The sequence below is a fragment of the Schistocerca cancellata genome, chromosome 1 (assembly GCF_023864275.1).
Source record: "Schistocerca cancellata isolate TAMUIC-IGC-003103 chromosome 1, iqSchCanc2.1, whole genome shotgun sequence".
In the NCBI taxonomy this organism is placed as follows: Eukaryota; Metazoa; Arthropoda; class Insecta; order Orthoptera; family Acrididae; genus Schistocerca; species Schistocerca cancellata.
The window spans coordinates 179,619,823-179,646,063 of NC_064626.1; the positions used below are offsets into that span (position 1 = coordinate 179,619,823).

Here is a 26,241-nt window from a genome sequence, read left to right on the forward strand (position 1 = left end):
CCCAATAATCTAATTACATAACCAGAAGTTGACTTTCTATCCACACTATCACCTGCCCAATCTGAATCCACAAAACAATCTAATATCTCAGCACTTTCATTCCTGCAATAGTTTAATTTCAAATCTTTAGTTAAATACACTCCTGGAAATTGAAATAAGAACACCGTGAATTCATTGTCCCAGGAAGGGGAAACTTTATTGACACATTCCTGGGGTCAGATACATCACATGATCACACTGACAGAACCACAGTCACATAGACACAGGCAACAGAGCATGCACAATGTCGGCACTAGTACAGTGTATATCCACCTTTCGCAGCAATGCAGGCTGCTATTCTCCCATGGAGACAATCGTAGAGATGCTGGATGTAGTCCTGTGGAACGGCTTGCCATGCCATTTCCACCTGGCGCCTCAGTTGGACCAGCGTTCGTGCTGGACGTGCAGACCGCGTGAGACGACGCTTCATCCAGTCCCAAACATGCTCAATGGGGGACAGATCCGGAGATCTTGCTGGCCAGGGTAGTTGACTTACACCTTCTAGAGCACGTTGGGTGGCACGGGATACATGCGGACGTGCATTGTCCTGTTGGAACAGCAAGTTCCCTTGCCGGTCTAGGAATGGTAGAACGATGGGTTCGATGACGGTTTGGATGTACCGTGCACTATTCAGTGTCCCCTCGACGATCACCAGTGGTGTACGGCCAGTGTAGGAGATCGCTCCCCACACCATGATGCCGGGTGTTGGCCCTGTGTGCCTCGGTCGTATGCAGTCCTGATTGTGGCGCTCACCTGCACGGCGCCAAACACGCATACGACCATCATTGGCACCAAGGCAGAAGCGACTCTCATCGCTGAAGACGACACGTCTCCATTCGTCCCTCCATTCACGCCTGTCGCGACACCACTGGAGGCGGGCTGCACGATGTTGGGGCGTGAGCAGAAGACGGCCTAACGGTGTGCGGGACCGTAGCCCAGCTTCATGGAGACGGTTGCGAATGGTCCTCGCCCATACCCCAGGAGCAACAGTGTCCCTAATTTGCTGGGAAGTGGCGGTGCGGTCCCCTACGGCACTGCGTAGGATCCTACGGTCTTGGCGTGCATCCGTGCGTCGCTGCGGTCCAGTCCCAGGTCGACGGGCACGTGCACCTTCTGCCGACCACTGGCGACAACATCGATGTACTGTGGAGACCTCACGCCCCACGTGTTGAGCAATTCGGCGGTACGTCCACCCGGCCTCCCGCATGCCCACTATATGCCCTCGCTCAAAGACCGTCAACTGCACATACGTTTCACGTCCACGCTGTCACAGCATGCTACCAGTGTTAAAGACTGCGATGGAGCTCCGTATGCCACGGCAAACTGGCTGACACTGACGGCGGCGGTGCACAAATGCTGCGCAGCTAGCGCCATTCGACGGCCAACACCGCGGTTCCTGGTGTGTCTGCTGTGCCGTGCGTGTGATCATTGCTTGTACAGCCCTCTCGCAGTGTCCGGAGCAAGTATGGTGGGTCTGACACACCGGTGTCAATGTGTTCTTTTTTCCATTTCCAGGAGTGTATAAATATTTCAAAATTCTCAAAGCATATTTAAAATGAGTACTACTGTAACAACTTTGGAATCTGCTCAAGTAATTCACACTATAGCTAATATCTGGTCTAGTACTCGAACTTATGTACAAGAGTGCACCTATCAAGTTTCTATATCTAACGTCATTACAATCTTCATACGCTGGTTCTAACTTTAAATTTACTTCCATTGGAGTTTTGTACAAGATCGAATCTTCAATTTTATATTTCGCAGCTAACGAGTCAATGTATTTTTCTTGACTCAAACTCATAACTCTTGTTTCATAATCATTAATTAATATCGATGCCAAGATATCTTTTTACCTCACCTAAATCTTTCATATTAAATCGCTTTGACAATAAGTTCTTAATCTTAACAATTTTTTCTTTTCTCACACAGCAAATGAGCAAATCGTCGACAAAAATAATCAAATAAATCAAGACATCTCCATCTCACAATACATAAAGACAATAATCATATTTACTCCTTTTAAAACCTAAACTTCTTAAAAACTCGTCAAGACAATTGTACCAAACTCGTGAGCTTTCTCGCAAACCATACAATGCTTTATACAATTTACAGACTCTATCTGTACCATCATCATATCCTCTTGGCTGCTTTACATAAACATCAGATAAAACTTTACAATTTAGAAACGCAGTCTCTACGTCCATTTGTTCTATAACCAAACCTTCTTGACAACAGTATGACAACAAAATCTTTAATGTTTGCATATTGGTTACTGGAGAATAAATATCCTCAACGATTTCTTTTTGTTGAAACCCCTTGACAACTAATCTTGCTTTGTAAACACTTTCTGATTTCTTTGTGAAAACCCACTTTACATCAATGGCTTCTTTATCAACTGGTTTATCTACTAATTCCCATGTTTTGTTTTTGTTCAAACAATCAATTTCCTTATTCATCGCTTTTTCCCAATAATTTGATTCGGCGCTGTTAATCGCCTCCTCAAAGCTTTCCGGACTATTTGCACTGCAAAAGTTTACATAAATAAAATTGCTGTAAACATAATCATTTAATATTTTTGGTTTTCTTTCTCTAGATGATCTCCTCAGCTCAAGTACTTTCTCTGATTCATGATTATCAGAAAGCTTTTCATTTTTCTCAATTTCCTTCTGTTTTTCTATTAGTTCAGTTTCATTTTCTATACTTTCGTGTTCAGAAACACTAGAATATTCACTTACTGAATCATAATCTTTAAACCCAATACATTTAACACCACTTTCAACAATGTCCACATGTCGAGCAACAACTATCTTGTTATTTATTAGCACTCTGTAGCCTACTTCACAATAAACCATTAAAACCCCCAAATCGGCTTTCCTATCCCATTTCGACTTTCTCAGTTGCTCAGGTACTCTTACAAAAACTCTACTCCCATACAACTTCAAATGATTAACATTAGGTCTTTTCCCCAGTAATATCTCATAAGGAGTTTTCTTTTCAATGGTATTAGCTAAAGTTCTGTTTTTGAGGTACGCTGCTGCACAAACCACTTCAGGCCAAAATCTTGTGTCTACTCGCGCTTCGGCTAGCAGACACCGTGACATGTCCATGATGGATCTGTTATACCTTTCAGCAGTACCATTAAGCTCATGCACATAAAGTGGACAAGCATTCAATACAATTCCTTTTTGTCTCACAAATTCATAGACATTTTCATTTAAATATTCCTTCCCATTGTCACATCTTATCTTTTTAACAGTTTTCCCAGCGAGATTCTCAACTTCATTAATATACTCTACAAAACATTTTTATACTTGATCTTTAGATTTTATGGTGTAAACACGAGCTGCCTTACTGTAATCATCAATGAAAGAAAGAAAATATCTTTCCCCATGCATTCCAGTAGTTGAGTGAGGCCCATTTAGATCTGTGTGAACAATTTCTAAGATTTCTTTTGCTTTGGTTCTATTATTTTTAAAAGTAACATTATGCATTTTGTTTTCGATACAGATTTTACATTTCATAAATTCTGATTCTAGTTCTGAAGGAACCCCATCTAACAATTGATGTTTACATAAAGTATTTAGATAATTGAAATTAACATGTCCCAAAATGCGGTGCCATTTTTCCTTTGCTGTCATATTATTGTCTTTACTCATAACATTAACATTAACTTCTCCTTTATTAATAGTACTACTCATTTTATACAACCGACCCTCTTTCCATGCAGTCGCAATCAATCCATTAGCTTTATCAAAAATTTTAGCATTATTCCCTACCGATACAATTTTGTGATTATCTGTAATTTTAGCATAACTGATCAAGTTTTTGTCTATGTCTTTTACAAAGAAAACATTTCGCATATTAATTGGAACCATTTGATCATAGACAGGAAAATTACTAATTACATTACCAACTTTAGTAGCTTGCAAAATTTTTCCATCAGCAATTTTTACATTTATAGGTTGTTTTAAAGTTACACTCTTAGAAAAATATTCCTCATTATTAATAACATGATCAGTACAGCCACTGTCTAATAACCAATTGATTTGAATTTGATTGTTGTTACTTGACTCTACTGTTTTATTTTGACCTATCATAGAATTAACCTTTGTTATAAAACTACTCATACCATGATCACTCTGATGGTAACCTTGCTTGCTGTGATACCGACCGCTGCTAAAACCATGCTGCTCTCCTCGACCACGTTGCCTGCTGCCATAACCTCCACGCTGCATGTTGCCGTAATTTCCACACTGTACATTGCTATAACCTCCACGCTGCATATTTCCATTACCTCTGTCGCTGCTTTGAAAATGTACTCCACGATGCCATGTGCCCCTGTTACTTGTTCTTCCCTGGTTACAATCACGTTTGAAGTGACCTGCTTTGCCGCATCGATAACATACTTGCTCCTGATTTCTTGAATTCAATTTTCTTTCTGTGTGAAATGCATTTGATTTTACCTCTTCATTTCCAGTTTTTGCATTCAATAATTGAATCTTACTTTTAACGTATTCAAGTGTCTGGTCCTCTTCCTTCAAGACGTCCACTAAGTCCCCAATATAGCTCATTGACTCTGGTAACGTTCGCAGCATATAATTTAACTTCTCCTTTTCCGTTCTTTAGCGCCTGCAGATTTCAGCTCATTTACAGTTTTTTCAAATGCACTGAAAAATGTCCCCGTATCACTATAATCACTTAACCTCAATTTGTCCAACTTGTTTCTGCATAATATTTGAAGGGCTGTAGACTCTTTCGAATATAATTCATCAAATTTCTTCATGATCTCGAAAGCACTTTCTCTGTCACTCACGAATTCTAGTTGCTTATTTGTGATTGCACCATAAATATAGTTGATAGCCTTCAAGTCCTCTTCATCCCACGTTTCGTTGTCTGAACTCACTTTTGCCCTCGTAGTCACTGTATGGCATTTCTTCATTTTTAGGTACATGATTATCCGCTGCTTCCAGTTCCCATAGTCCTCGCCATCAAATACAGGAATAGTTATATCAGCCATGTCGAACTTTCTGAATAACACGCGACGGCCACAATATAATATTTAACTTCTACTTTTCTTTTCAACAACCACGCTCTGCTACCATGTTTTGAATCATGTTCACACTTTTACTTATAAAATACTTTATTAAAATATACACATGTTAACTTTACAATTGACGCACGAAGACTGTCTATTGCGCCTCATCACTCACACATATATACACAAACATAGCTGTCACCACAATCGATACTTCTCGAACATACTCGATATAACTTATTCTAGAACGATGTTCTGGAACTTTCTCATATCCGATATAAATGTATTACATAATTCCAACAGATGTAACTAAATATAATTATACACTCGTATCAAATAAATAAAGTTCAAATTGTGTTGTAGCAAACTATGTGAGAGACATTGCATCACTAATGGTCAATGATATCCCTGATTATTAGCAAACAAAGTGCATCTATGTAGTGTAACTCACTGGACCCACCATAGAATCCATTTCTAACAAACACTGCTGTTTCAGCTGACAGTTGATGATTTGACAACTTATGTAACAACTACTGTATTCACAGCTTAATACTCCATTCCTACATTTGTTCATACTCGTTTGCTTATTACAGTCAAACTTAAACCCAGTATATACTTTAGTATCTCTGTGTATGGTCCAACTTTCTTGACACACACTACATTCAAAGCTTAAATCTTTGCATGATTACCCATTGCAGATCACAAATTTTTCAAAACGAGGTTTATGGACATTGTATCTGTATTATATTCACCTGGTCAGTGAAATTCTTCTTGGTGTTCTACTGTATTTTCCGTAAAACTAGGTGTAGTGCTGATAGATTCTACTTTTTCCTTTACTTTTTGTTTGACATGTTCAGTTTCGTCCAAACTAGTCAAAGTGTTTGGGGCATGATTTACTTCACCAAATTCATTATTTTTTCAAACACCTCCATTTTGTCTCTTTGAAATGTATAATTAACATCTTAGGTTCATTGTGTACCTCTTTAAACTGTTCATTCATTTCGTTTCTTACTGGATTATACTGTTTATTTAGGTCAGTCTGTAACTTCTCAGGCAAATTTAATAAGCTCTATTCTATATTAGAGATTTTATCCACTTTTGTAGCTACCTAAGTTCCTTGTGTTTTTAAATCTGTAACACTATTTGACAACTCTTCTTTATTGGCTTTCATACTGTCAGATAACTCTTGTGCAGTGGCTTCCCCTTGAGTTTGGAGGGGTTTAACACTAGTTGACAGTTCATCTAATTTCTTTAATTTCTCTGCTTGCTCTTTCATAAGAGCCAGTAATTCTTCTTTTTTGTGTGTGGTGAATGGCATACAGTAATAACAATATATACACTCAAGAACACTGAAACCTCTTACTCTTTTTTTTTTTACGGTAACTCACAAGATTAGTGAAACATATTTTTCAATACTTTGCTTTACAACTCACCTAATCGAGCACGCAGCAAGCTGCACTGCACTGCTGATGTCATTTGCGTGGACTCTGTGACATGGAGATGAGCTGCTGCATATTCGTTGTGCAGCCATCTGACTGGTTGCTGCACTGTGAAGTGGAGCTGCACCATTGTACTGGTCAGGTGCCACACGGGCGCCCTTGGAGATCTATGCTACAACTGTAGCCTCAAAGTCACAACACAAAATTCTTCCATGTTGCCTATAAGATTCTGCTTCACAAACGAGCCAAAGGTTGCTTAAGCAGAGTAGTATCTATTGCTGTTGACCTTCTTAGTTATTCGATTTAATTTAGGGCAATACCGCAGCACGTGCCTACTTATATTTTCTCAGTTTTGACTTTGGTTGCTCCGGGCAGCTTTGTATCTTCTTCTTTTATTTTCATTAAAATTCATGACAAATCTTTATTGTAACCAATGCTCTCTTTCTTTTAGCACATCTAATTTTCATCAGGGTGCCAAAATGAAGTGTAATGTTGTGACTATTTTTGTGGTTACACCTATGTACAATCTGTTTCCCATGTAAGTTTTACCTTGTAAATAACTTCTGTTGCAAAGCGTGGTTGCTGGAAGAGAGTGCTGATCTATGCAAGCTACTAAATGACAAATGCATTTCACTGTCAATTCTTCTGTATTTACTACAAAATCTTAAAACTGATTACAATTTGTGGTGAACAGATATTTTGTAATGAATAGTTCTCCGAAAGTCACAGTATGCATTTAATGCTAGTACATAGACTACTAAATCAGAAGTGACAGTTCTTAAATCTCATCTTCAACTTTTCTGCCATTTTCATTCATGCCAACTTCCTTTTCTCTGAGACTTCCAATACATTGCCAAGCCATGTTGCCAAAGCATGAGTGAGTGTCACAGCAGGAGCAGATGCCAAATTGCTGCCAGAGATTGTTGATGTCCAGAGCAGGTGGATTTCACTCCTAATCTGTACATAGGTTAATAATATACACCACAGAGGGATGTCCCGACACTTGAAAACTACCTAAACTACGTTTTCAGTTACTATGGACATCTTTCGTTGGCCTATGAGTATAAATGTGGAACATGTTGTTCCCAATAATCCCCTATTACACCACACCATTCTGGTGAAAGGTGACTTTAAGATGGGCTAACTCAGCTGAGAGACTTCCAGAGTCATAGTAGACATTGGCTCTATGAGCCAAGGTACAAAGTATGCCTTCACGATTAGGTGGATAATGAGAACTATCAGCCTGAAGATACAAATCAGTGTGAGCTGGCTTCCATAAATAGCATGTCACAGTGTACCATGAACTGTCATCCTGACCAACACATCAAGAATGGGAAGGTAGCAGTCATTCTCCAGCCCCATAGTGAAACAAATATTCAATTACAGGGCAGATTCCTCAGTCTTTCATTAACTGATTTGCAATAATAGCTAACAAAAGGCTTCACATTGCGACTCCCTCTGTCTGCTCATTGAGTAAACCATAAGTGGAAGTCATCGTGTCGAAAAAGGTTATTTAATTTAACACCAAACCTAGCCCCAATTAACTGTAATGAATTTGACTGAGGAACATGAATGAAGGGAGAAACCACATCAGAATTTATCAAAATATCGGACTCATTCGAACTCAGTCCCTCTCATCAGTGTAAGAAATCCATAAAGTTCCTAATGTGATGTACTCACCAACCTACTTGTGGACTCAACAGATAGCAAGGTGTTTTGCTACATGGCATATCAGAGTACATATGTTACTCACAATGGATCTTCAGAAGGCCATATAATCTACAGTGGAATGTACAATAACACTTAAGACCTTATCGAGAGCTTTGTTACAAGCAACAATTTTTCAGAAGGTTGTTAGCCTTCCCTCAACACTTTTTCTCAGGTCTGTACTAAGTCTGTGAGACACTAGATAACACAGAAAACTCTACACCTTTTGAACATAATCCTAATTGTCCAGTACAGCAATAACATTGCCCTTGTCCACAGGTAAGTTAACAAAATCAGGATTCATCCTTAGTGAATGCAAAGCAGCTCCCCCAGCTGTTGTAATACACTTTGGTGAGAATGCTCTAGTCGACAAACTGCATGGCTCTTTCACAAGCAGTGTCTGAAGGTATTTTAAAAACAGCGTGTTCAATAGAACTTATAAAATTAACAACTGGTAAATTCTTAGGTGTCTGCACAGAGTTTGATCATTTCCCTAGCACAGATAAAGCTGTGTCATCCAAAGATTTCTCTCTTGGATTAATCACAGAGCACCAAAATGTAATATAACACTCCAACCAACAGAAACATTGAAACTCAGCCAAATGCCGAGCAGTTAGAGAAGAAATTCCCAGTCAAACTGTAACCAAAAACCACTGTCCAGCTAATCCCAATTAATTTATTAATTTGTTGGATTTTGTTTGCTGAATTCGTCTAGTCTTTTCGTGCACCTGTAACTTCTTTTTCTGTTGGACCAATTGCCATCCATTAGCGTAGGTATTTAAATCTCTCTTCCTTTTGGGTTTGTCTCCTTGTATTATTTTCCATTCCTTTATTATTTTATGTATCAATTAATTAATTGTAATCTGACACTTTCTCCCTGCACATTTGCTACTCAAGGTTTTTTTGCTGACAGTAAAAATCTGTTTCAAGTAAGCTGTGAAATACTGAAATCGCGCAATTTAAAAAAATGAATCTCTTACAAAACTTTTGTGAGCAGTTAGTTGACAAATACAGGGTCCCAATCGTTAGTAGTGCTATTCTCTCTCCATGTGGCAAATCTAACTTGAAGCAAAGAAAGAATAAAAGCCTTGTAACCAGCTGTTTTCTCAACTTGCTTTACTACCAATATGAGAAGAGTATACTGGAGTTGCCATACAAACACAGGCAATAGATATTGGTACACACCCATTTACATGTAAATTTACATGCAATAACTTCAAAGTTAATAAGCCTACAGCTACTTTCATATACACTATGTGATCAAAAATATCCAGACATCTGGCTGAAAATGACTTAGAAGGTCGTGGCGCCCTCCATCGGTAATGCTGGGATTCAGTATGGTGTTGGCCCACCCTTAGCCTTGATGACAGCTTCCACTCTTGCAGCCATATGTTCAGTCAGGTGCTGGAAGGTTTCTTGGGGAATGGCAGCCCATTCTTCGTGGTGTGCTGCACTGAGGAGAGGTATCGATGTCAGCCGGTGAGGCCTGGCATGAAGTCGGCGTTCCAAAACATTCCAAAGCTGTTCTATAGCATTCAGGACAGGACACTGTGCAGGCCAGTCCATTACAGGGATGTTATTGTCATGTAATCACTCTGCCACAGGCCGTGTATTATGAACAGGTCCTCGATGGTGCTGAAAGATGCAATCGCTATCCCCAAATTGCTCTACAACAGTGCAAAGCAATAAGGTGCTTAAAACATAAATGTAGGCTTGTGCTTTGATAGTACCACGCAAAACAACAAGGGGTGCAAGCCCCCACCATGAAAAACACGATTACACCGTAACACCACCGCCTCTGAATTTTACTGTTGGCACTACACACTCTAGCAGATGATGTTCATTGGGCACTCTCTGCCATCAGATCGCCACATTGTGTTCCATGACTTGTGACTCCACACAGCATTTTTCCACTGTTCAATCATCCAATGTTTATGCTCCTTACACCAAGTGAGGTGTCGTTTGGCATTTACCGGCATGATGTGTGGCTTATGAGCAGCCACTTAACCATGAAATCAAAGTTTTCTCACCCCTCACCTGTCATAGTATTTGCAGTGGATCCTGATGCAGTTTTAGGAGTGTGGAAATATCGTGTACAGATTTATGAGGTCTGTCTAAAAAGTATCCGATCTTTGATTTTCCCATGCAAAATGGAAGATAGCATGTCACTACTGTACACAGTAAAGGAAGAGACCTTTATGTGCATGCTCTAATGGTTTCGGCGACGAGAAGAGAAGCGGTGCAAAACTGGACAGCAAATTTCACACTTCTCTTACTGTTGTTGTTGTTGTGGTCTTCAGTCCTGAGACTGGTTTGATGCAGCTCTCCATGCTACTCTATCCTGTGCAAGCTTCTTCATCTCCCAGTATCTACTGCAACCTACATCCTTCTGAATCTGCTTAGTGTATTCATCTCTTGGTCTCCCTCTACTTCTCTTACTACAGTTGACTTATGTGAAACATTTAGCTGATCTTCTTCTCTGAATATGTGGCTGCGTCAATAACCACAACTTCTTCTCTCCGAAGAAATAATGCTGGTTACAGGAACTAACAAATACTCTCTCTATCTCTAGAAATAACTCGGTATCCTCGTACCTGCAGTTAAGTTCAGGTATATTTTCATCTCCACAAATTCTTGCAACTCAACTACAAGGATATCTGTTAGATACTATTACATTATGGTGGGTTTCATAACCACCAGAAATTCAAAAACAGATTTTGCTTCTCACAAGTCTTACACCAAGATTAAGAAAAAGTCTCTAGTCAAAACACGTTTCATTGTTTATAACAATTACAATCATTACACCATCAAAGAATAATGCCTGCTCGCTCCATGTACGTCACATACAGCTTCTATGGTGCGAGTGGTAAACACTTGTCAGCATTGCTTGTCCGACGCAGCTCCTGTCCTCCCAGGTCCATCGTCCATCCTGCACACACACAGACACGTGTTGCGCAGTAAATATGCTCTCTCTCTCACTCATCTTTAAAATATCGCGTGTTTGAGGCGAAGGTTGAAAGGTTCCAGAATTTACGTGTAATTTCTCGAAGAACTACAGGGTTATTACAAATGATTGAAGCGATTTCACAGCTCTACAATAACTTTATTATTTGAGATATTTTCACAATGCTTTGCACACACATACAAAAACTCAAAAAGTTTTTTTAGGCATTCACAAATGTTCGATATGAGCCCCTTTAGTGATTCGGCAGACATCAAGCCGATAATAAAGTTCCTCCCACACTCGGCGCAGCATGTCCCCATCAATGAGATCGAAAGCATCGTTGATGCGAGCTCGCAGTTCTGGCACGTTTCTTGGTAGAGGAGGTTTAAACACTGAATCTTTCACATAACCCCACAGAAAGAAATCGCATGGGGTTAAGTCGGTAGAGCGTGGAGGCCATGACATGAATTGCTGATCATGATCTCCACCACGACCAATCCATCGGTTTACCAATCTCCTGTTTAAGAAATGCCGAACATCATGATGGAAGTGCGGTGGAGCACCATCCTGTTGAAAGATAAAGTGAGCACCATCCTGTTGAAAGATAAAGTCGGCGCTGTCAGTCTCCAGTTCTGACGAGCCAATTTTCCGCGGGCTACGCGTGAAACTTGCACGCGTTCAACCGTTTCTTCGCTCACTGCAGGCCGACCCGTTGATTTCCCCTTACAGAGGCATCCAGAAGCTTTAAACTGCGCATACCATCGCCGAATGGAGTTAGCAGTTGGTGGATCTTTGTTGAACTTCGTCCTGAAGTGTCGTTGCACTGTTATGACTGACTGATGCGAGTGCATTTCAAGCATGACATACGCTTTCTCGGCTCCTGTCACCATTTTGTCTCACTGCGCTCTCGAGCGCTCTGACGGCAGAAACCTGAAGTGAGGCTTCAGCCGAACAAAACTTTGAGTTTTTCTACGTATCTGTAGTGTGTCGTGACCATATGTCAATCAATGGAGCTACAGTGAATTTATGAAATCGCTTCAATCATTTGTAATAGCCCTGTACATATCCCCCTCCTCAGATCGAACACGCAGTATTTTATACATAACCATTATGTACATTAATATCGCACTAGTAACAATCCACACTTCAAAAGTAATCATGTACTACATAAAATTTTATACACAGTTTCCTCTTTTTTTCTTTATAAATCCTTGTACTCTATAGGCTTTCCACTGATTCTTTACTCTACTTTGTTTTTAGAACATAAGCCCCTATTTATGATTTAATTCTGCATTTCTCTTACTTATAAATGGTGAGGACTTTCTCTTCAGGTCCAATCATAAATTCCAGATATTATGGACATTTAAATATTTCATCCTGTATTATAATTTTTTGTACTATTTTTCCTTAGTACTGACTAGTATCATTATTCATAGTAGTTTGTATTCTGGAGGAACTCTGGGCAAATGAAAGTGTTCTTTCCAACACTCATGTTGTTGTTGTGGTCTTCAGTCCTGAGACTGGTTTGATGCGGCTCTCCATGCTACCCTATCCTGTGCAAGCTTCTTCATCTCCCAGTACTTACTGCAACCTACATCTTTCTGAATCTGCTTAGTGTATTCATCTCTTGGTCTCCCTCTACGATTTTTACCCTCCACGCTGCCCTCCAATGCTAAATTTGTGATCCCTTGATGCCTCAGAACGTGTCCTACCCACCGGTCCCTTCTTCTTGTCAAGTTGTGGCACAAACTCCTCTTCTCCCCAATTCTATTCAATACCTCCTCATTAGTTATGTGACCTACCCATCTAATCTTCAGCATTCTTCTGTAGCACCACATTTCGAAAGCTTCTATTCTCTTCTTGTCCAAACTGTTTATCGTCCATGTTTCACTTCCATACATGGCTACACTCCATACAAATACTTTCAGAAACGACTTCCTGACCCTTAAATCTATACTCTATATTAACAAATTTCTCTTCTTCAGAAACGCTTTCCTTGCCATTGCCAGTCTACATTTTATATCTTCTCTACTTCGACCATCATCTGTTATTTTCCTCCCCAAATAGCAAAACTCCTTTACTACTTTAAGTGTCTCATTTCCTAATTTAATCCCCTCAGCATCACCCAACTTAATTCGACTACATTCCATTATCCTCGTTTTGCTTTTGTTGATGTTCATCTTATATCCTCCTTTCAAGACACTGTCCATTCCGTTTAACTGCTCTTCCAAGTCCTTTGCTGTCTCTGACAGAATTACAATGTCATCAGCGAACCTCAAAGTTTTTATTTCTTCTCCATGGATTTTAATATGTACTCCGAACTTTTCTTTTGTTTCCTTTACTGCTTGCTCAATATACAGATTGAATAACATTGGGAAGAGGCTAAAACCCTGTCTCACTCCCTTCCCAACCACTGCTTCCTTTTCATGCCCCTTGACTCTTATAACTGCCATCTGGTTTCTGTACAAATTGTAAATAGCCTCTCTCTCCCTGTATTTTACCCCTGCCACTTTTAGAATTTGAAAGAGAGTATTCCAGTCAACATTGTCAAAAGCTTTCTCTAAGTCTACCAATGCTAGAAACATAGGTTTGCCTTCCCTTAATCTATTTTCTAAGATAAATCGTAAGGTCAGTATTGCCTCATGTGTTCCAACATTTCTAAGGAATCCAAACTGATCTTCCCTGAGGTCGGCTTCTACCAGTTTTTCCATTTGTCTGTAAAGAATTCGCGTTAGTATTTTGCAGCTGTGACTTATTAAACTGATAGTTCAGTAATTTTCACATCTGTCAACACCTGCTTTCTTTGGGGTTGGAATTATTACATTCTTCTTGAAGTCTGAGTGCCCCTGTCCACACAGTATAGATCAGCCTTTCTTAGGTCTGTCTATCTGTCTTTTATATTCAGTAAATGCTGGTTGTGCTCCCTTTGTCCTGTATGAGTAGGCCTCATGGTTCCTTTCCCTAGTATATATGTTTATGTACACTATAATTAAATGTTTTCTGGTAAAGCTACAAATCTATTTTACACCTCTACTCCACTTCTTGATACTTCATTTAATCCCTGGAGTCCTCCCCTACTTTTCAACTTACACCTACTTCGTATACACTATGTCTTTATACACCATTCAATACATATGTTTACTTAGGTTATAAGAGCCCCATTATCCTACAAATCGTCAGAATATTTGTTAGGTTGACATTCCTTAATAATTACCCCAACTCATTTCTCTCTGACTTACATTCATTTTTCATCCTCATGCCTCCTTCTTATGTATACTCGGAAATCATTGCAGCTCTTATACTTATATATACATATGATATTGAATCATCATAGTTCTTATATGTATATATATTTCCCAATTAATGATATGAATATAATAGCGGGAAACATTCCACGTGGGAAAAATATATCTAAAAACAAAGATGATGTGAATTATCAAACGAAAGTGCTGGCATGTTGATAGACACACAAACATACACACAAAATTCAAGCTTTTGCGACCAACGGTTGCTTCATCAGGAAAGAGGGAAGGAGAGGGAAAGACGAAAGGATGTGGGTTTTAAGGGAGAGGGTAAGGAGTCATTCCAATCCCGGGAGCGGAAGGACTTACCTTAGGGGGAAAAAAGGACAGGTATACAATGGCGCGCGCGCGCGCACACACACACACACACACACACACACACACACACGCACGCACACACACACGCGCACCCACACAAACACAGACAGACATTTGTAAAGGCAAAGAGTTTTGGGCAGAGATGTCAGTCGAGGCGGAATTACAGAGGCAAAGATTGTTGAATGACAGGTGAGGTATGAGCGGCGGCAACTTGAAATTAGCGGAGGTTGAGGCCTGGTGGGTAACTAGAACAGAGGATATACTGAAGGGAAAGTTCCCATCTCCGGAGTTCTGATAAGTTGGTGTTAGTGGGAAGTATCCAGATAACCCGGACGGTGTAACACTGTGCCAAGATGTGCTGGCCGTGCACCAAGGCATGTTTAGCCACAGGGTGATCCTCATTACCAACACTGTCCGCCTGTGACCATTCATGCGAATGGATAGTTTGTTGCTGGTCATTCCCACATAGAAAGCTTCACAGTGTAGGCAGGTCAGTTGTAAATCACGGGGGTGCTTTCACACGTGGCTCTTCCCCCTGCGGGTCCGGGGATTAGAATAGGCCCGAGGTATTCCTGCCTGTCGTAAGAGGCGACTACAAGGAGTCCATCCCCCTCACGGGGGTAGTTAGCGCCTGCGTCCGGAGACGGACGGTTCCACGACCTATAATTGTGGTCCTTTTGGTTTTTCACTTCTCATTTCTTCCTTCCTTTTGTTGGTTTCTATCTTTGCTCTTCTCCACCTCACTGTCTTCCTTACTCTTTCCCTTGACTTCTCCTTGCCTTCTCATTGCCTTCCTCTCCTTGCCTTCTCATTGCCTTCCTCTCCTTGCCTTCTCATTGCCTTCTTTTCCTTGCCTTCTTTTCCTTGCCTTCTTTTCCTTGCCTTCTCATTGCCTTCTTCTCCTTGCCTTCTCTGGTCTCCGCCTTGGCGTTTGAGACAGTCTGTCCTCTTTCTCCCTCTCTCTCTTCTTTTTCCTCTTCTTCCTTCCTCCCTGTGCGTGCCTGAAGGCCGACCCACGCGTTCGCACGCGTAGCCGGTTACGGGGTAACGCGTAATTCCCCGCCCTGGGTAGACATGTAAGGCACGCGCGTACCCCCTGGTAAAGGCCAGGCCCGGGGAGGGGTGATTGCCTGAGCTGATACCTTCTGACCATGCCGATTGGTCCCTCCGTCTGTTTCTCAGGAGGTGTGACCTGAGGTGTAAACATTCACCTAAGGTGGGAGTGCCCTCTGAGAGGGTCCCCACAAGGAAGGAGCGCGCCATCGGAGACGCTGGCAATCATGGGGGATTCCTCCGCAATGGATTCTACTCCATCTCTCTCGACTTCCGCCCAAAAATGGAAACGTGACCAGCCACCAGTGACAAAAGTACTATCGCCTGCCACACAGTTCCTCGTCGTTTCTCGATCTGAGGACGGAAAGGATTTTTCCTCTGTCAACCCTTTCGTTATCCAGAAGGGCGTAGATGCCATAGCCGGATCTGTCAAATCTTGTACCAGGTTGCGTAACAGTACCTTATTACTAGAAACTGAGAGTGCCTTTCAGGCACAAAAACTGCTTCGGGCCACACTCCTGTACACGTTCCCTGTCCGGGAGGAGGCCCACCGAACTTTGAATTCGTCTCGTGGTGTAGTCTATACTAGCTCCCTTGACGGATTGACTGACGAGGAGATTCAATCTTTCCTCTCTGAGCAGGGCGTGACGGCTGTCCATAGGGTCATGAAAAAGGTCAACAATGACCTTGTACCGACCCGGACACTTTTCTTGACCTTCGATAGTGTTAAGCTGCCATTGCGCATCAAGGCGGGCTACGAGGTTATTTCTGTTCGCCCCTATGTCCCGACACCTACGCGCTGCTACCAGTGTCAGCGTTTCAATCACACTCGACAGTCTTGTTCCAATGCGGCTAAATGTGTCACTTGTGGCAGGGATGCCCATGAGGGTGACTGTCCACCTCCGTCTCCTCGTTGTGTGAACTGTCAGGGTGACCATGCCGCCTCCTCCCGCGACTGTCCTGTCTATAAGGAAGAACGCTGTATCCAAGAAATTCGGGTCAAAGAGAAAGTGCCCACCTCGGCTGCTCACAAGCTATTGGCTAGTAGGAAGCCCTCGCTGCTCCCAGCGGGGAAATACAGTACTGTCCTCGCCTCTCCTCGGACTACCAGGGAGGTAGCAACCCAGACATGCGATCTGACCTTCAGCACCACGGTCGTCCGTTCGGCCAGTGCTAAGATCGCGCGGTCGACGTCTCCTCTTCCTCCCATTACCCCACAGACACCAGCCCCTTCATCAGCTTCTGCTAAGACGAAGACCCCGAAGTCAGATGCACGGGCCTTCAAGAAGGAACCATCCCGTGCAGACTTCCTACGTACCTCGACCTCCCAGCCTTCGACCGGTACTTCCACCAAACGTCCTTCCAAAAAGGCTCATAGGAAGCACAGTTCTCCTTCTCCGCCACGGCGCATTTCTTCTCCTGCGCCACCCAGCGGTTGCCACCCCAGGCCGTCATCCGTTTCGCCTGGCCGCACCGCTGGTAGCCGTACATCTGGCCGTTCACCGGCGGAGGAAGCTCCCCCTCCCGGCCATCCTCCCGAGATGGCCGATGAACCTATAGACCCAATGGACGATGACTGTCTGCCTACTGATAGCGGCGGCAGTGCTCGCTCGAAGCCAGGCCCTCAGCGGCCTTAGAGGTGACCCCTTCTTTCATCTTCCTTTTCTTCCGATGGCACTTATTCACTGGAATATTTGCAGCATTCGCTTCAACCGAGAGGACTTGAAGTTGCTGCTCCGCTTGCACCGTCCGCTCGTCGTAGCCCTCCAGGAAACAAAGCTACGCCCATGCGATCAAATTGCCTTGGCACACTACACCTCTGTGCGTTTTGACCTACCCCCTATGGTAGGTATCCCAGCTCATGGAGGGGTTATGTTGCTGGTCCGGGATGATATTTACTACGATCCCATCACGTTGCACACCGGCCTGCAGGCAGTTGCCATCCGCATTACTCTCCCCACGTTTACGTTTTCCTTTTGTACCGTTTACACTCCATCGTCATCTGCCGTTACCAGGGCAGACATGATGCAACTTGTTGCTCAGCTACCTGCACCATTTTTGTTAACTGGAGACTTTAATGCCCACCATCCCCTTTGGGGCTCTCCAGCATCCTGCCCGAGGGGCTCCTTGTTAGCAGACCTTTTCAACCAGCTCAATCTTGTCTGCCTCAATACTGGCGCCCCTACTTTTCTTTCGGACACATCTCACACCTATTCCCATTTAGACCTCTCTATATGTACTCCCCAACTTGCACGCCGGTTTGAGTGGTATGCACTTTCTGATACATATTCGAGCGACCACTTCCCATGTGTTATCCATCTCCTGCAGCATACCCCCTCTCCGTGCTCCTCTAGTTGGACCATCTCCAAGGCAGACTGGGGGCTCTTCTCTTCCAGGGCGACCTTTCAGGATCAAACCTTCACAAGCTGCGATCGTCAGGTCGCACACCTCACGGAAGTCATTCTCGCTGCTGCTGAATATTCCATCCCTCACCCTACTTCTTCTCCACGTCGCGTACCGGTCCCCTGGTGGACCGCAGCATGTAGAGACGCTTTACGTGCTCGTCGACGTGCTTTACGCACATTTAAACGCCACCCTACAGTGGCGAATTGTATCAATTATAAACGATTACGTGCTCAGTGTCGTCGTATTATCAAAGAAAGCAAGAAAGCCAGCTGGGCTGCTTTCACAAGCACCTTCAATAGTTTTACTCCTTCTTCTGTTGTCTGGGGTAGCCTGCGCCGGCTATCTGGCACTAAGGTCCACTCACCAGTTTCTGGCTTGAAGGTCGCGAATGACGTCCTTGTGGCCCCTGAGGCTGTCTCCAATGCCTTCGGCCGCTTTTTCGCAGAGGTTTCGAGCTCCGCTCATTACCACCCTGCCTTCCTCCCCCGCAAACAGGCAGAGGAGGCTAGGCCACCTAACTTCCGCTCCTCGAATTGTGAAAGTTATAATGCCCCATTCACCATGCGGGAACTCGAAAACGCACTTGGCCGATCACGGTGCTCCGCTCCAGGGCCTGATTCTATTCATATTCAGATGCTGAAGAACCTTTCTCCTGCGGGTAAAGGTTTTCTTCTTCATACATACAATCGCATCTGGATTGAGGGACATGTCCCGCATGCTGGCGCGAGTCTATTGTTGTCCAGATTCCTAAGCCGGGGAAGGACAAGCACTTGCCTTCCAGTTATCGACCTATCTCGCTTACCAGCTGTGTCTGTAAAGTGATGGAGCGAATGGTTAACTCTCGATTGGTTTGGCTGCTCGAGTCTCGACGCCTACTTACCAATGTACAATGTGGATTTCGTAGGCGCCGCTCTGCTGTTGACCATCTGGTTACCTTGTCGACCTTCATTATGAATAACTTCTTGCTGAAGCGCCCGACCGCGGCTGTGTTCTTTGATTTGGAGAAGGCTTACGACACCTGTTGGAGGGCGGGCATTCTCCGCACCATGCATACATGGGGCCTTCGCGGTCGCCTCCCTCTTTTTATTCGTTCCTTTTTAATGGATCGACAGTTCAGGGTACGTGTGGGTTCTGTCCTGTCCGACACCTTCCGCCAGGAGAATGGGGTGCCACAGGGCTCAGTTTTGAGCGTCGCTCTCTTCGCCATCGCGATCAATCCAATAATGGATTGCCTCCCAGCTGATGTATCAGGCTCCCTTTTCGTGGACGATTTTACCATCTATTGCAGTGCGCAGTGTACACGTGTCCTGGAGCGCTGTCTTCAGCGTTCTCTTGACCGTCTTTACTCCTGGAGTGTCGCCAATGGCTTCCGTTTTTCTGCCGAGAAGACGGTCTGTATTAACTTCTGGCGCTACAAAGAGTTTCTCCCACCATCCTTACGACTCGGTCCCGTTGCTCTCCCAATCGTGGAGACAACCAAATTTTTAGGCCTTACATTTGACAGGAAACTTAGCTGGTCTCCACATGTGTCATCTTTGGCCGCCCGTTGTACCCGTTCTTTAAATGTCCTCCGTGTTCTCAGTGGTATGTCGTAGGGAGCGGATCGAACCGTCCTACTTCGTCTATATCGGTCGATCGTCCGCTCCAAGCTGGATTATGGGAGCTTCGTATACTCCTCTGCACGGCCATCCATCTTACGCCGCCTCAACTCCATACAACATCGGGGTTTACGACTTGCGATCGGAGCATTTTATACTAGTCCCGTAGAGAGTCTTCATGCTGACGCTGGCGAATTGCCACTCACCTACCGGCGCGATATACTGCTTTGTCGGTATGCCTGTCGGCTACTGTCAATGCCCGACCATCCGTCTTATCGTTCCTTTTTTGACGACTCTCTCGACCATCAATACGGGTTGTATGTCTCTGCCCTGCTACCCCCTGGAGTTCGCTTTCGTCGCCTCCTTCAACACCTTAATTTTTCACTCCCTGCAACCTTTCGAGTGGGCGAGAGCCACACGCCACCTTGGCTCCAGGCTCAGGTCCGCGTTCACCTTGACCTCAGCTCGCTCCCAAAAGAGGTTACCCCCGGTTCGGTCTACCACTCCCGTTTTTTGGAACTTCGTTCGAAGTTCATCAACATGACTTTCATTTATACAGATGGCTCTAAGACCAATGACGGGGTCGGGTGTTCCTTTATTGTCGGGGCACAAAGTTTCAAATACCGGCTCCATGGCCATTGTTCGGTCTTCACAGCTGAGCTCTTTGCCCTCTACCAGGCTGTTCTTTACATCTGCCGCCACCGACATTCTGCTTATGTCATCTGCTCCGATTCCCTGAGCGCCATCCAGAACCTCAGTGATCCGTACCCGGTTCACCCTTTCGTACACTGGATCCAACGCTCTCTTCAGCAGCTGGTGGACGTCGGTTCTCCGGTTAGCTTTATGTGGGTTCCTGGCCATGTTGGTATCCCTGGGAACGAAGCTGCAGATGCCGTGGCCAAGGCTGCGGTCCTCCAGCCTCGGACAGCTTCTTGTTGTGTCCCTTCGTCCGATTTTAGCAGGGTCATTTGTCGGCGCATTTTATCGCTGTGGCATGCCGTTTGGGCTGCACTTACAGACAACAAGCTTCGGGCCTTAAAACCTCTTCCCGTGGCTTGGACGTCCTCCTCACGCCCTTCTCGGCGGGAGGAGGTAGTTTTGGCCCGGTTAAGAATTGGACACTGCCGGTTCAGCCATCGCCATCTGCTGACGGCTGCGCCGGCGCCGTTCTGCCCATGTGGGCACTTGCTGATGGTTCGACACATTTTAATGTCATGTCCAGATTTTAACACACTGCGCCTAGATCTTAACCTGCCAAGTACTTTCGATGCCATTTTAGCGGATGACCCACGAGCAGCTGCTCGTGTTCTTCGTTTTATCAATTTGACAAACCTCTCTAAGGACATTTGATGATGCTGTTTTTTAATCCTATGCCTGTCAGTCTGTCTTTTATCTTGTTTTCCCTTTTAGTTGTTGTTGTCAACTTGTGCCTCGCGGTGCATTCTTAGAGTAGTCAGGGCGCTAATGACCATTGACGTTGTGCGCCCTAAAACCACCAAAAAAAAAAAAAAAAAAACACATGGCTCTGCCTTTGATCGTGTACACCTTCTGGGTTACAGGACTGGAGTAGGTGGTGGTGGGAGGGTGCAGGGACAGGTTTTACACCGGGGGCGGTTACAAGGGTAGGAGCCAGAGGGTAGGGAAGGTTGTTTGTGGATTTCATAGGGATGAACCAAGAGGTTATGAAGGTTAGGTGGACGGTGGAAAGACACTCTTGGTGGCGTGGGGAGAATTTCATGAAGGATGGATGTCATTTCAGGGCAGGATTTGAGGAAGTCATACCCCTGCTGGAGAGCCACATTCAGAGTCTGATCCAGTCCTGGAAAGTATCCTGTCACAAGTGGGGCACTTTTGGGGTTCTTCTATGGGAGGTTCTGGGTTGAGGGGATGAGGAAGTGGCTCTGGTAATTTGCTTCTGTACCAGGTCGGGAGGGTAGTTGCGGGATGCGAAAGCTGTTTTCAGGTTGTTGGTGTAATGGTTCAGGGATTCCGGACTGGAGCAGATTCATTTGCCACAAAGAACTAGGCTGTAGGGAAGGGAACGTTTGATGTGGAATGGGTGGCAGCTGTCGTAATGGAGGTACTGTTGCTTGTTAGTGGGATTGATGTGGATGGACGTGTGAAGCTGGCCATTGGACAGATGGAGATCAACATCAAGGAAAATGGCATGGGATTTGGAGTAGGACCAGGTGAACCTGATGGAACCAAAGGAGTTGAGGTTGGAGAGGAAATTCTGGAGTTCTTCTTCACTGTGAGTCCAGATCATGAAGATGTCATCAATAAATCTGTACCAAACTTTGGGTTGGCAGGCCTGGGTAACCAAGAAGGCTTCCTCTAAGCGACCCATAAATAGGTTGGCGTACAAGGGGGCCATCCTGGTACCCATGGCTGTTCCCTTTAATTGTTGGTATGTCTGGCCTTCGAAAGTGAAGAAGTTGTGAGTCGGGATGAAGCTGGCTAAGGTAATGAGGAAAGAGGTTTTAGGCAGGGTGGCAGATGATCGGCGTGAAAGGAAGTGAAAGGAAGTGCTCCATCGCAGCGAGGCCCTGGATGTGCGGAATAATGTATAAGGAAGTGGCATGAATGGTTACAAGGATGGTTTCCGGGGGTGACAGATTGGGTAAGGATTCCAGGTGTTCGAGAAAGTGGTTGGTGTCTTTGATGAAGGATAGGAGACTGCATGTAATGGGTTGAAGGTGTTGACCTACGTAGGCAGAGATACGTTCTGTGGGGGCTTGGTAACCAGCTACAATAGGGTGGCTGGGATGATTGCGTTTGTGATTTTTAGGAAGAAGCTAGAAGGTAGGGGTGCGGGGTGTCGGTGGGGTCAGTTGGTTGATGGAGTCAGGTGAAAGGTTTTGTAGGGGGCCTAAGGTTCTGAGGATTCCTTGAAACTCCACCTGGATATCAGGAATGGAGTTACCTTGGCAAACTTTGTATGTAGTTACGTCTGAAAACTGACGCAGTCCCCCAGCCACATACTCCCAACGATCAAGTACCACGGTCGTGGAACCCTTGTCCGCCGGAAGAATGACAATGGATCGGTCAGCCTTCAGATCACGGATAGCCTGGGCTTCAGCAGTGGTGATGTTGGGAGTAGGATTAAGGTTTTTTAAGAAGGATTGAGAGGCAAGGCTGGAAGTGAGAAATTCCTGGAAGGTTTGGAGAGGGTGATTTTGAGGAAGAGGAGGTGGGTCCCACTGTGACGGAGGATGGAACTGTTCCAGGCAGGGTTCAATTTGGATAGTGTCTTGGGGAGTTGGATCATTAGGAGTAGGATTAGGATCATTTTTCTTCGTGGCAAAGTGATATTTCCAGCAGAGAGTACGAGTGTAGGACATTAAATCTTTGGTGAGGGCTGTTTGGTTGAATCTGGGAGTAGGGCTGAAGGTGAGGCCTTTGGATAGGACAGAGGTTTCGGATTGGGAGAGAGGTTTGGAGGAAAGATTAACTACTGAATTACGGTGTTGTGGTTCCAGATTGTATTGATTAGAATTTTGAGGTTTTGGTGGGAATGGAGCTGGAAGTGGGAGATTGAGTAGATGGGAGAGACTGGGTCTGTGTGCAATGAGACGAGATTGAGGTTTGCTGGAAAGGTTGTGAAGGATGAGTGAGTTGCCTTTCCGGAGGTGGGAAACCAGGAGATTGGATAGTTTTTTGAGGTGGAGGGTGGCACGCTGTTCTAATTTGCGGTTGGCCTGTAGGAGGATGCTCTGAACAGCCAGTGTGGATGTGGGAGAGGAAAGATTGAGGACTTTTATTAAGGATAGGAGTTGACGGGTGTGTTCATTGGCTGAGTTGATGTGTAGGTGAAGGATTAGGTGGGTGAGGGCTATGGATTGTCCAGTTTGGAATTGGTATAGGGACTGATGGAAAGAAGGGTTACAGCCAGAGATGGGAACTTTAAGTGTGAGGCCTTTGGGGGTAATGGCAAATGTCAGACAAGTCCGAGTAAATAAAATATGGGAGCGTAATCTGGCTAGGGCGAAGGCATGTTTGCGGAGGGAATGTAAATAAAACTTAATGGGGTCGTTGTGGGGATGTTGTGAGGGTGACATGGTATTAGAAGGTGGAAAGTGTAACATGAGGCTGAAATGAAAATGAAAACAAAAATATATGGGGAGAGATAAAGGTGAACTAGAAAGCAACTGGAGATCTGGTGTGAAAAAAGTCGAAAAAGTGTTGGTTAAAGCCGAGTTCGAGTCTCGGTTGGGCACACAGTTTTAATCTGCCAGGAAGTTTCATATCAGCACACACTCCGCTGCAGAGTGAAAATCTCATTCTGGAAACATCCCCCAGGCTGTGGCTAAGCCATGTCTCTGCAGTATCCTTTCTTTCAGGAGTGCTAGTTCTGCAAGGTTCGCAGGAGAGCTTCTGTAAAGTTTGGAAGGTAGGAGACGAGATACTGGCAGAAGTGAAGCTGTGAGGACTGGGCGTGAGTCGTGCTTCAGTAGCTCAGTTGGTAGAGCACTTGCCTGCGGAAGGCAAAGGTCCCGAGTTCAAGTCTTGGTCGGGCACATAGTTTTAATCTGCCAGGAAGTTTTAAAGCGAAAGTTATTAGAACTAGCCGAAATGGTTATTTAATAGGTGAAAGGAACTGTTTGTCAACTGGAAACAGTGGATTTCATAGCAGCGGTAGTGTTGAAAGCGGAAAAAAATGTTTTGGTTATGGTTTGGAAGTGGGTTACGTATTATTGAGTATATATAGGTGGGACAAAATTGTATGGTAGATTACGGTAAAAAGGAGAAGGTGAATACAAAGCGAAACTACTTGCAAAAACAGAAAGAGAAAGTAAGATGACAGAAAAGATGTCGAAATGCAAAAGTGACAATAACAAACGTAATTGTTGGGTTCAAATTAATGATATGAATATAATAGAGGGGAACATTCCACGTGGGAAAAATATATATAAAAACAAAGATGATGTGACTTACCAAACGAAAGCGCTGTCATGTTGATAGACACACAAACAATCACAAACATACACACAAAATTCAAGCTTTCGCAACCAATGGTTGCTTCATCAGGAAAGAGGGAAAGATGAAAGGATGTGGGTTTTAAAGGAGAGGGTAAGGAGTCATTCTAATCCCGGGAGCGGAAAGACTTACCTTAACCCACATCCTTTCGTCTTTCCCTGATGGAAAGAAGGGTTACAGCCAGAGATGGGAACTTTAAGTGTGAGGCCTTTGGGGGTAATGCCAAATGTCAGACAAGCCTGACAAAATAGAATATGGGTGCATAAACTGGCTAGGGCGAAGGCAGGTTTGCGGATATAATTTCCCCCTAAGGTAAGTCTTTCCGCTCCCGGGATTGGAATGACTCCTTACCCTCTCCCTTAAAACCCACATCCTTTCGTCTTTCCCTCTCCTTCCCTCTTTCCTGATGAAGCAACCGTTGGCTGCGAAAGCTTGAATTTTGTGTGTATGTTTGTGTGTCTATCAACCTGCCAGCGCTTTCGTTTGGTAAGTCACATCATCTTTGTTTTTAGATATATATATATATTTCTGACTCCCATACTAGTGTTTGGAATTTTTGGATACCCCAAACTATTGCTAATACGTCTTTTTCTGTGGCTGTATATTTTAATTCATGTTTGTCGAGATTCTGGTTAGCAAAAGCTATAGATCTGTGATTTGTACTTTCGAGACCCCACTCTCCTTGAAAATGTTCTGCTGCTATATCATAGTAAAGTATGAAATTTTAAATGTCTCACCCATAACCAGATAGTGTAATGTGTGTCATTCGACCAGTGTTCTTTTTACATTTTTAAATGCATCATTGGCCTCTTGGTCCCAAACCCATGGTATTCCCTTCTTTAATAAACATAAAAGTCTTAAGTCGTTCAGCTCTTGACTTCGTATATATCGTCTACAGTATCCAGCCATTCAATAAATCCCTTTGATCGTTTTATGTTCCTAGGGGGTGGACGCTCCTTAATGGCTTTTATATGTTCCGGATCTGGTCTAATTCCTTGCACTCCTACTATATGCCCTAAAAACATAATTTCTTGCCTCGCAAAGTGCGATTTAGACAATTTTACTGTAATACCTTTTTCATTAAACCTTTGCAGAGTTTTACACAAGGTCAGGCAATGCTCTTGCCAGGTAGATGAGATTAACAGTATGTCCTCTACATATATTATTAAATCCTTTAATGATTCCCTTCCTAATGCCTTGTCCAGTGAAAAGTATAAACACAGATACTGCGATATTTAGCCCAAATGGTAATACATTAAAATGATACAATTTCCCATCAAATAGAAATGCTGTATATTTCTTTGATTCAGGATGTAACCGTATTTGCCAATATCCAGCAGTCAGGTCCATCATGCTAAAATACTGATCTTTCTCAAATTTGGACAATAATTCATCAATTGTAATGGGTTGTCTTGTTCTGTCT

The 26,241-nt window shown here is 43.8% G+C and overlaps 1 protein-coding gene across 4 annotated transcripts in view; it reads left to right on the forward strand.

Annotated features, from left to right (window-relative positions):
- LOC126168357 (uncharacterized) overlaps positions 1–26,241 on the forward strand; it is a 219,891-nt gene that overhangs the window by 157,095 nt on the left and 36,555 nt on the right. The window lies entirely within an intron of this gene.